The sequence below is a fragment of the Haemaphysalis longicornis genome, unplaced genomic scaffold, assembly GCF_048455015.1.
Source record: "Haemaphysalis longicornis isolate Haplotype H1 unplaced genomic scaffold, Haemaphysalis longicornis Haplotype H1 scaffold_14, whole genome shotgun sequence".
Taxonomy (NCBI): domain Eukaryota; kingdom Metazoa; phylum Arthropoda; class Arachnida; order Ixodida; family Ixodidae; genus Haemaphysalis; species Haemaphysalis longicornis.
Window position 1 is genome coordinate 45,228,724 of NW_027526245.1, and position 12,485 is coordinate 45,241,208.

Genomic DNA, 12,485 nt, shown 5'->3' on the forward strand with positions numbered 1-12,485 from the left:
TCTGTATTTCCTAACGAGCCCCTCATTTCCAAACCCTATTATCGCGCGAAAGCTTAGCGAGGGCTTCGGTTCTGGCAGCCTTGATGCCAAGGTAGCATAAGAGGGTTTCCCGCCAGTTGACCACTCATGACAGGCTGTAGACGTTCGCGTCACGCCCCGGGGGTTGAAAAAGAAGGTCCCCTTCTCCCCGTGTAGTCTGAGTGGCGCTGGCTACCACCCTCAAGCGTCAGATACAGTTGTAGCAAATATAAATACCCCAGAAAGTGAAGCAGAACACAGTCGCCCAGATAGCCGAATTGGTAAGGCATTCGAGATCTAATCGAAAGGCGTGGGTTCGGTCCCCACTCTGGGCGCGTGTTTTTCTTTCTTTCTTTCTCACGTAATTAATAAAAATTATAATAATGTAACGTCACTAACGGTAAAAAAAATAGTCTAACCTTCCCCTATGCCTTCTTTGGCGTTGTAGACGTTTGGCATTTCTTTCTGTATTTCCTAACGAGCCCCTCATTTCCAAACCCTATTATCGCGCGAAAGCTTAGCGAGGGCCTCGGTTCTGGCAGCCTTGATGCCAAGGTAGCATAAGAGGGTTTCCCGCCAGTTGACCGCTCATGACAGGCTGTAGACGTTCGCGTCACGCCCCGGGGGTTGAAAAAGAAGGTCCCCTTCTCCCCGTGTAGTCTGAGTGGCGCTGGCTACCACCCTCAAACGTCAGATACAGTTGTAGCAAATATAAATACCCCAGAAAGTTAAGCAGAACACAGTCGCCCAGATAGCCGAATTGGTAAGGCATTCGAGATCTAATCGAAAGGCGTGGGTTCGGTCCCCACTCTGGGCGCGTGTTTTTCTTTCTTTCTTTCTCACGTAATTAATAAAAATTATAATAATGAAACGTCACTAACGGTAAAAAAAATAGTCTAACCTTCCCCTATGCCTTCTTTGGCGTTGTAGACGTTCGGCATTTCTTTCTGTATTTCCTAACGAGCCCCTCATTTCCAAACCCTATTATCGCGCGAAAGCTTAGCGAGGGCCTCGGTTCTGGCAGCCTTGTTGCCAAGGTAGCATAAGAGGGTTTCCCGCCAGTTGACCGCTCATGACAGGCTGTAGACGTTCGCGTCACGCCCCGGGGGTTGAGAAAGAAGGTCCCCTTCTCCCCGTGTAGTCTGAGTGGCGCTGGCTACCACCCTCAAACGTCAGATACAGTTGTAGCAAATATAAATACCCCAGAAAGTTAAGCAGAACACAGTCGCCCAGATAGCCGATTTGGTAAGGCATTCGAGATCTAATCGAAAGGCGTGGGTTCGGTCCCCACTCTGGGCGCGTGTTTTTCTTTCTTTCTTTCTCACGTAATTAATAAAAATTATAATAATGTAACGTCACTAACGGTAAAAAAAAAGAAATAGTCTAACCTTCCCCTATGCCTTCTTTGGCGTTGTAGACTGCCGGCATTTCTTTCTGTATTTCCTAACGAGCCCCTCATTTCCAAACCCTATTATCGCGCGAAAGCTTAGCGAGGGCCTCGGTTCTGGCAGCCTTGATGCCAAGGTAGCATAAGAGGGTTTCCCGCCAGTTGACCGCTCATGACAGGCTGTAGACGTTCGCGTCATGCCCCGGGGGTTGAAAAGAAGGTCCCCTTCTCCCCGTGTAGTCTGAGTGGCGCTGGCTACCACCCTCAAACGTCAGATACAGTTGTAGCAAATATAAATACCCCAGAAAGTTAAGCAGAACACAGTCGCCCAGATAGCCGAATTGGTAAGGCATTCGAGATCTAATCGAAAGGCGTGGGTTCGGTCCCCACTCTGTGCGCGTGTTTTTCTTTCTTTCTTTCTCACGTAATTAATAAAAATTATAATAATGTAACGTCACTAACGGTAAAAAAAATAGTCTAACCTTCCCCTATGCCTTCTTTGGCGTTGTAGACGTTCGGCATTTCTTTCTGTATTTCCTAACGAGCCCCTCATTTCCAAACCCTATTATCGCGCGAAAGCTTAGCGAGGGCCTCGGTTCTGGCAGCCTTGTTGCCAAGGTAGCATAAGAGGGTTTCCCGCCAGTTGACCGCTCATGACAGGCTGTAGACGTTCGCGTCACGCCCCGGGGGTTGAAAAAGAAGGTCCCCTTCTCCACGTGTAGTCTGAGTGGCGCTGGCTACCACCCTCAAGCGTCAGATACAGTTGTAGCAAATATAAATACCCCAGAACGTGAAGCAGAACACAGTCGCCCAGATAGCCGAATTGGTAAGGCATTCGAGATCTAATCGAAAGGCGTGGGTTCGGTCCCCACTCTGGGCGCGTGTTTTTCTTTCTTTCTTTCTCACGTAATTAATAAAAATTATAATAATGTAACGTCACTAACGGTAAAAAAAACAAATAGTCTAACCTTCCCCTATGCCTTCTTTGGCGTTGTAGACTGCCGGCATTTCTTTCTGTATTTCCTAACGAGCCCCTCATTTCCAAACCCTATTATCGCGCGAAAGCTTAGCGATGGCCTCGGTTCTGGCAGCCTTGATGCCAAGGTAGCATAAGAGGGTTTCCCGCCAGTTGACCGCTCATGACAGGCTGTAGACGTTCGCGTCACGCCCCGGGGGTTGAAAAAGAAGGTCCCCTTCTCCCCGTGTAGTCTGAGTGGCGCTGGCTACCACCCTCAAGCGTCAGATACAGTTGTAGCAAATATAAATACCCCAGAAAGTGAAGCAGAACACAGTCGCCCAGATAGCCGAATTGGTAAGGCATTCGAGATCTAATCGAAAGGCGTGGGTTCGGTCCCCACTCTGGGCGCGTGTTTTTCTTTCTTTCTTTCTCACGTAATTAATAAAAATTATAATAATGTAACGTCACTAACGGTAAAAAAAATAGTCTAACCTTCCCCTATGCCTTCTTTGGCGTTGTAGACTGCCGGCATTTCTTTCTGTATTTCCTAACGAGCCCCTCATTTCCAAACCCTATTATCGCGCGAAAGCTTAGCGAGGGCCTCGGTTCTGGCAGCCTTGATGCCAAGGTAGCATAAGAGGGTTTCCCGCCAGTTGACCGCTCATGACAGGCTGTAGACGTTCGCGTCACGCCCCGGGGGTTGAAAAAGAAAGTCCCCTTCTCCCCGTGTGGTCTGAGTGGCGCTGGCTACCACCCTCAAGCGTCAGATACAGTTGTAGCAAATATAAATACCCCAGAAAGTGAAGCAGAACACAGTCGCCCAGATAGCCGAATTGGTAAGGCATTCGAGATCTAATCGAAAGGCGTGGGTTCGGTCCCCACTCTGGGCGCGTGTTTTTCTTTCTTTCTTTCTCACGTAATTAATAAAAATTATAATAATGTAACGTCACTAACGGTAAAAAAAATAGTCTAACCTTCCCCTATGCCTTCTTTGGCGTTGTAGACGTTTGGCATTTCTTTCTGTATTTCCTAACGAGCCCCTCATTTCCAAACCCTATTATCGCGCGAAAGCTTAGCGAGGGCCTCGGTTCTGGCAGCCTTGATGCCAAGGTAGCATAAGAGGGTTTCCCGCCAGTTGACCGCTCATGACAGGCTGTAGACGTTCGCGTCACGCCCCGGGGGTTGAAAAAGAAGGTCCCCTTCTCCCCGTGTAGTCTGAGTGGCGCTGGCTACCACCCTCAAACGTCAGATACAGTTGTAGCAAATATAAATACCCCAGAAAGTTAAGCAGAACACAGTCGCCCAGATAGCCGAATTGGTAAGGCATTCGAGATCTAATCGAAAGGCGTGGGTTCGGTCCCCACTCTGGGCGCGTGTTTTTCTTTCTTTCTTTCTCACGTAATTAATAAAAATTATAATAATGAAACGTCACTAACGGTAAAAAAAATAGTCTAACCTTCCCCTATGCCTTCTTTGGCGTTGTAGACGTTCGGCATTTCTTTCTGTATTTCCTAACGAGCCCCTCATTTCCAAACCCTATTATCGCGCGAAAGCTTAGCGAGGGCCTCGGTTCTGGCAGCCTTGTTGCCAAGGTAGCATAAGAGGGTTTCCCGCCAGTTGACCGCTCATGACAGGCTGTAGACGTTCGCGTCACGCCCCGGGGGTTGAAAAAGAAGGTCCCCTTCTCCCCGTGTAGTCTGAGTGGCGCTGGCTACCACCCTCAAGCGTCAGATACAGTTGTAGCAAATATAAATACCCCAGAACGTGAAGCAGAACACAGTCGCCCAGATAGCCGAATTGGTAAGGCATTCGAGATCTAATCGAAAGGCGTGGGTTCGGTCCCCACTCTGGGCGCGTGTTTTTCTTTCTTTCTTTCTCACGTAATTAATAAAAATTATAATAATGTAACGTCACTAACGGTAAAAAAAAAACAAATAGTCTAACCTTCCCCTATGCCTTCTTTGGCGTTGTAGACTGCCGGCATTTCTTTCTGTATTTCCTAACGAGCCCCTCATTTCCAAACCCTATTATCGCGCGAAAGCTTAGCGAGGGCCTCGGTTCTGGCAGCCTTGATGCCAAGGTAGCATAAGAGGGTTTCCCGCCAGTTGACCGCTCATGACAGGCTGTAGACGTTCGCGTCACGCCCCGGGGGTTGAAAAAGAAGGTCCCCTTCTCCCCGTGTAGTCTGAGTGGCGCTGGCTACCACCCTCAAGCGTCAGATACAGTTGTAGCAAATATAAATACCCCAGAAAGTGAAGCAGAACACAGTCGCCCAGATAGCCGAATTGGTAAGGCATTCGAGATCTAATCAAAAGGCGTGGGTTCGGTCCCCACTCTGGGCGCGTGTTTTTCTTTCTTTCTTTCTCACGTAATTAATAAAAATTATAATAATGTAACGTCACTAACGGTAAAAAAAATAGTCTAACCTTCCCCTATGCCTTCTTTGGCGTTGTAGACTGCCGGCATTTCTTTCTGTATTTCCTAACGAGCCCCTCATTTCCAAACCCTATTATCGCGCGAAAGCTTAGCGAGGGCCTCGGTTCTGGCAGCCTTGATGCCAAGGTAGCATAAGAGGGTTTCCCGCCAGTTGACCGCTCATGACAGGCTGTAGACGTTCGCGTCACGCCCCGGGGGTTGAAAAGAAGGTCCCCTTCTCCCCGTGTAGTCTGAGTGGCGCTGGCTACCACCCTCGAGCGTCAGATACAGTTGTAGCAAATATAAATACCCCAGAAAGTGAAGCAGAACACAGTCGCCCAGATAGCCGAATTGGTAAGGCATTCGAGATCTAATCGAAAGGTGTGGGTTCGGTCCCCACTGTGGGCGCGTGTTTTTCTTTCTTTCTTTCTCACGTAATTAATAAAAATTATAATAATGTAACGTCACTAACGGTAAAAAAAAAACAAATAGTCTAACCTTCCCCTATGCCTTCTTTGGCGTTGTAGACTGCCGGCATTTCTTTCTGTATTTCCTAACGAGCCCCTCATTTCCAAACCCTACTATCGCGCGAAAGCTTAGCGAGGGCCTCGGTTCTGGCAGCCTTGATGCCAAGGTAGCATAAGAGGGTTTCCCGCCAGTTGACCGCTCATGACAGGCTGTTGACGTTCGCGTCACGCCCCGGGGGTTGAAAAAGAAGGTCCCCTTCTCCCCGTGTAGTCTGAGTGGCGCTGGCTACCACCCTCAAGCGTCAGATACAGTTGTAGCAAATATAAATACCCCAGAAAGTGAAGTAGAACACAGTCGCCCAGATAGCCGAATTGGTAAGGCATTCGAGATCTAATCGAAAGGCGTGGGTTCGGTCCCCACTCTGAGCGCGTGTTTTTCTTTCTTTCTTTCTCACGTAATTAATAAAAATTATAATAATGTAACGTCACTAACGGTAAAAAAAATAGTCTAACCTTCCCCTATGCCTTCTTTGGCGTTGTAGACTGCCGGCATTTCTTTCTGTATTTCCTAACGAGCCCCTCATTTCCAAACCCTATTATCGCGCGAAAGCTTAGCGAGGGCCTCGGTTCTGGCAGCCTTGATGCCAAGGTAGCATAAGAGGGTTTCCCGCCAGTTGACCGCTCATGACAGGCTGTAGACGTTCGCGTCACGCCCAGGGGGTTGAAAAAGAAGGTCCCCTTCTCCCCGTGTAGTCTGAGTGGCGCTGGCTACCACCCTCAAGCGTCAGATACAGTTGTAGCAAATATAAATACCCCAGAAAGTGAAGCAGAACACAGTCGCCCAGATAGCCGAATTGGTAAGGCATTCGAGATCTAATCGAAAGGCGTGGGTTCGGTCCCCACTGTGGGCGCGTGTTTTTCTTTCTTTCTTTCTCACGTAATTAATAAAAATTATAATAATGTAACGTCACTAACGGTAAAAAAAAAAAGTCTAACCTTCCCTTATGCCTTCTTTGGCGTTGTAGACTGCCGGCATTTCTTTCTGTATTTCCTAACGAGCCCCTCATTTCCAAACCCTATTATCGCGCGAAAGCTTAGCGAGGGCCTCGGTTCTGGCAGCCTTGATGCCAAGGTAGCATAAGAGGGTTTCCCGCGAGTTGACCGCTCATGACAGGCTGTAGACGTTCGCGTCACGCCCCGGGGGTTGAAAAAGAAGGTCCCCTTCTCCCCGTGTAGTCTGAGTGGCGCTGGCTACCACCCTCAAGCGTCAGATACAGTTGTACCAAATATAAATACCCCAGAAAGTGAAGTAGAACACAGTCGCCCAGATAGCCGAATTGGTAAGGCATTCGAGATCTAATCGAAAGGCGTGGGTTCGGTCCCCGCTCTGGGCGCGTGTTTTTCTTTCTTTCTTTCTCACGTAATTAATAAAAATTATAATATTGTAACGTCACTAACGGTAAAAAAAATAGTCTAACCTTCCCCTATGCCTTCTTTGGCGTTGTAGACTGCCGGCATTTCTTTCTGTATTTCCTAACGAGCCCCTCATTTCCAAACCCTATTATCGCGCGAAAGCTTAGCGAGGGCCTCGGTTCTGGCAGCCTTGATGCCAAGGTAGCACAAGAGGGTTTCCCGCCAGTTGACCGCTCATGACAGGCTGTAGACGTTCGCGTCACGCCCCGGGGGTTGAAAAAGAAGGTCCCCTTCTCCCCGTGTAGTCTGAGTGGCGCTGGCTACCACCCTCAAGCGTCAGATACAGTTGTAGCAAATATAAATACCCCAGAAAGTGAAGCAGAACACAGTCGCCCAGATAGCCGAATTGGTAAGGCATTCGAGATCTAATCGAAAGGCGTGGGTTCGGTCCCCACTCTGGGCGCGTGTTTTTCTTTCTTTCTTTCTCACGTAATAATAAAAATTATAATAATGTAACGTCACTAACGGTAAAAAAAAGTAGTCTAACCTTCCCCTATGCCTTCTTTGGCGTTGTAGACTGCCGGCATTTCTTTCTGTATTTCCTAACGAGCCCCTCATTTCCAAACCCTATTATCGCGCGAAAGCTTAGCGAGGGCCTCGGTTCTGGCAGCCTTGATGCCAAGGTAGCATAAGAGGGTTTCCCGCCAGTTGACCGCTCATGACAGGCTGTAGACGTTCGCGTCACGCCCCGGGGGTTGAAAAAGAAGGTCCCCTTCTCCCCGTGTAGTCTGAGTGGCGCTGGCTACCACCCTCAAGCGTCAGATACAGTTGTAGCAAATATATATACCTTAGAAATAGAAGCAGAACACAGTCGCCCAGATAGCCGAATTGGTAAGGCATTCGAGATCTAATCGAAAGGCGTGGGTTCGGTCCCCACTGTGGGCGCGTGTTTTTCTTTCTTTCTTTCTCACGTAATTAATAAAAATTATAATAATGTAACGTCACTAACGGTAAAAAAAAACAAATAGTCTAACCTTCCCCTATGCCTTCTTTGGCGTTGTAGACTGCCGGCATTTCTTTCTGTATTTCCTAACGAGCCCCTCATTTCCAAACCCTATTATCGCGCGAAAGCTTAGCGAGGGCCTCGGTTCTGGCAGCCTTGATGCCAAGGTAGCATAAGAGGGTTTCCCGCCAGTTGACCGCTCATGACAGGCTGTAGACGTTCGCGTCACGCCCCGGGGTTTGAAAAAGAAGGTCCCCTTCTCCCCGTGTAGTCTGAGTGGCGCTGGCTACCACCCTCAAGCGTCAGATACAGTTGTAGCAAATATAAATACCCCAGAAAGTGGAGCAGAACACAGTCGCCCAGATAGCCGAATTGGTAAGGCATTCGAGATCTAATCGAAAGGCGTGGGTTCGGTCCCCACTTTGGGCGCGTGTTTTTCTTTCTTTCTTTCTCACGTAATTAATAAAAATTATAATAATGTAACGTAACTAACGGTAAAAAAAAACAAATAGTCTAACCTTCCCCTATGCCTTCTTTGGCGTTGTAGACTGCCGGCATTTCTTTCTGTATTTCCTAACGAGCCCCTCATTTCCAAACCCTATTATCGCGCGAAAGCTTAGCGAGGGCCTCGGTTCTGGCAGCCTTCATGCCAAGGTAGCATAAGAGGGTTTCCCGACAGTTGACCGCTCATGACAGGCTGTAAACGTTCGCGTCACGCCCCGGGGGTTGAAAAAGAAGGTCCCCTTCTCCCCGTGTAGTCTGAGTGGCGCTGGCTACCACCCTCAAGCGTCAGATACAGTTGTAGCAAATATAAATACCCCAGAAAGTGAAGCAGAACACAGTCGCCCTGATAGCCGAATTGGTAAGGCATTCGAGATCTAGTCGAAAGGCGTGGGTTCGGTCCCCACTCTGGGCGCGTGTTTTTCTTTCTTTCTTTCTCACGTAATTAATAAAAATTATAATAATGTAACGTCACTAACGGTAAAAAAAAATAGTCTAACCTTCCCCTATGCCTTCTTTGGCGTTGTAGACTGCCGGCATTTCTTTCTGTATTTCCTAACGAGCCCCTCATTTCCAAACCCTATTATCGCGCGAAAGCTTAGCGAGGGCCTCGGTTCTGGCAGCCTTGATGCCAAGGTAGCATAAGAGGGTTTCCCGACAGTTGACCGCTCATGACAGGCTGTAAACGTTCGCGTCACGCCCCGGGGGTTGAAAAAGAAGGTCCCCTTCTCCCCGTGTAGACTGAGTGGCGCTGGCTACCACCCTCAAGCGTCAGATACAGTTGTAGCAAATATAAATACCCCAGAAAGTAAAGCAGAACACAGTCGCCCAGATAGCCGAATTGGTAAGGCATTCGAGATCTAATCGAAAGGCGTGGGTTCGGTCCCCACTGTGGGCGCGTGTTTTTCTTTCTTTCTTTCTCACGTAATTAATAAAAATTATAATAATGTAACGTCACTAACGGTAAAAAAAAACAAATAGTCTAACCTTCCCCTATGCCTTCTTTGGCGTTGTAGACTGCCGGCATTTCTTTCTGTATTTCCTAACGAGCCCCTCATTTCCAAACCCTATTATCGCGCGAAAGCTTAGCGAGGGCCTCGGTTCTGGCAGCCTTGATGCCAAGGTAGCATAAGAGGGTTTCCCGCCAGTTGACCGCTCATGACAGGCTGTAGACGTTCGCGTCACGCCCCGGGGGTTGAAAAAGAAGGTCCCCTTCTCCCCGCGTAGTCTGAGTGGCGCTGGCTACCACCCTCAAACGTCAGATACAGTTGTAGCAAATATAAATACCCCAGAAAGTGAAGCAGAACACAGTCGCCCAGATAGCCGAATTGGTAAGGCATTCGAGATCTAATCGAAAGGCGTGGGTTCGGTCCCCACTCTGGGCGCGTGTTTTTCTTTCTTTCTTTCTCACGTAATTAATAAAAATTATAATAATGTAACGTCACTGACGGTAAAAAAAAAATAGTCTAACCTTCCCCTATGCCTTCTTTGGCGTTGTAGACGTTCGGCATTTCTTTCTGTATTTCCTAACGAGCCCCTCATTTCCAAACCCTGTTATCGCGCGAAAGCTTAGCGAGGGCCTCGGTTCTGGCAGCCTTGTTGCCAAGGTAGCATAAGAGGGTTTCCCGCCAGTTGACCGCTCATGACAGGCTGTAGACGTTCGCGTCACGCCCCGGGGGTTGAAAAAGAAGGTCCCCTTCTCCCCGTGTAGTCTGAGTGGCGTTGGCTACATCCCTCAAGCGTCAGATACAGTTGTAGCAAATATAAATACCCCAGAACGTGAAGCAGAACACAGTCGCCCAGATAGCCGAATTGGTAAGGCATTCGAGATCTAATCGAAAGGCGTGGGTTCGGTCCCCGCTCTGGGCGCGTGTTTTTCTTTCTTTCTTTCTCACGTAATTAATAAAAATTATAATAATGTAACGTCACTAACGGTAAAAAAAAATAGTCTAACCTTCCCCTATGCCTTCTTTGGCGTTGTAGACTGCCGGCATTTCTTTCTGTATTTCCTAACGAGCCCCTCATTTCCAAACCCTATTATCGCGCGAAAGCTTAGCGAGGGCCTCGGTTCTGGCAGCCTTGATGCCAAGGTAGCACAAGAGGGTTTCCCGCCAGTTGACCGCTCATGACAGGTTGTAGACGTTCGGGTCACGCCCCGGGGGTTGAAAAAGAAGGTCCCCTTCCCCCCGTGTAGTCTGAGTGGCGCTGGCTACCACCCTCAAGCGTCAGATACAGTTGTAGCCAATATAAATACCCCAGAAAGTGAAGCAGAACACAATCGCCCAGATAGCCGAATTGGTAAGGCATTCGAGATCTAATCGAAAGGCGTGGGTTCGGTCCCCACTCTGGGCGCGTGTTTTTTTTTCTTTCTTTCTCACGTAATTAATAAAAATTATAATAATGTAACGTCACTAACGGTAAAAAAAAAATAGTCTAACCTTCCCCTATGCCTTCTTTGGCGTTGTAGACGTTCGGCATTTCTTTCTGTATTTCCTAACGAGCCCCTCATTTCCAAACCCTATTATCGCGCGAAAGCTTAGCGAGGGCCTCGGTTCTGGCAGCCTTGATGCCAAGGTAGCATAAGAGGGTTTCCCGCCAGTTGACCGCTCATGACAGGCTGTAGACGTTCGCGTCACGCCCCGGGGGTTGAAAAAGAAGGTCCCCTTCTCCCCGTGTAGTCTGAGTGGCGCTGGCTACCACCCTCAAACGTCAGATACAGTTGTAGCAAATATAAATACCCCAGAAAGTTAAGCAGAACACAGTCGCCCAGATAGCCGAATTGGTAAGGCATTCGAGATCTAATCGAAAGGTGTGGGTTCGGTCCCCACTCTGGGCGCGTGTTTTTCTTTCTTTCTTTCTCACGTAATTAATAAAAATTATAATAATGTAACGTCACTAACGGTAAAAAAAAATAGTCTAACCTTCCCCTATGCCTTCTTTGGCGTTGTAGACGTTCGGCATTTCTTTCTGTATTTCCTAACGAGCCCCTCATTTCCAAACCCTATTATCGCGCGAAAGCTTAGCGAGGGCCTCGTTTCTGGCAGCCTTGATGCCAAGGTAGCATAAGAGGGTTTCCCGCCAGTTGACCGCTCATGACAGGCTGTAGACGTTCGCGTCACGCCCCGGGGGTTGAAAAAGAAGGTCCCCTTCTCCCCGTGTAGTCTGAGTGGCGCTGGCTACCACCCTCAAACGTCAGATACAGTTGTAGCAAATATAAATACCCCAGAAAGTTAAGCAGAACACAGTCGCCCAGATAGCCGATTTGGTAAGGCATTCGAGATCTAATCGAAAGGCGTGGGTTCGGTCCCCACTCTGGGCGCGTGTTTTTCTTTCTTTCTTTCTCACGTAATTAATAAAAATTATAATAATGTAACGTCACTAACGGTAAAAAAAAACAAATAGTCTAACCTTCCCCTATGCCTTCTTTGGCGTTGTAGACTGCCGGCATTTCTTTCTGTATTTCCTAACGAGCCCCTCATTTCCAAACCCTATTATCGCGCGAAAGCTTAGCGAGGGCCTCGGTTCTGGCAGCCTTGATGCCAAGGTAGCATAAGAGGGTTTCCCGCCAGTTGACCGCTCATGACAGGCTGTAGACGTTCGCGTCATGCCCCGGGGGTTGAAAAGAAGGTCCCCTTCTCCCCGTGTAGTCTGAGTGGCGCTGGCTACCACCCTCAAACGTCAGATACAGTTGTAGCAAATATAAATACCCCAGAAAGTTAAGCAGAACACAGTCGCCCAGATAGCCGAATTGGTAAGGCATTCGAGATCTAATCGAAAGGCGTGGGTTCGGTCCCCACTCTGGGCGCGTGTTTTTCTTTCTTTCTTTCTCACGTAATTAATAAAAATTATAATAATGTAACGTCACTAACGGTAAAAAAAATAGTCTAACCTTCCCCTATGCCTTCTTTGGCGTTGTAGACTGCCGGCATTTCTTTCTGTATTTCCTAACGAGCCCCTCATTTCCAAACCCTATTATCGCGCGAAAGCTTAGCGAGGGCTTCGGTTCTGGCAGCCTTGATGCCAAGGTAGCATAAGAGGGTTTCCCGCCAGTTGACCGCTCATGACAGGCTGTAGACGTTCGCGTCACGCCCCGGGGGTTGAAAAAGAAGGGCCCCTTCTCCCCGTGTAGTCTGAGTGGCGCTGGCTACCACCCTCAAGCGTCAGATACAGTTGTAGCAAATATAAATACCCCAGAAAGTGAAGCAGAACACAGTCGCCCAGATAGCCGAATTGGTAAGGCATTCGAGATCTAATCGAAAGGCGTGGGTTCGGTCCCCACTCTGGGCGCGTGTTTTTCTTTCTTTCTTTCTCACGTAATTAATA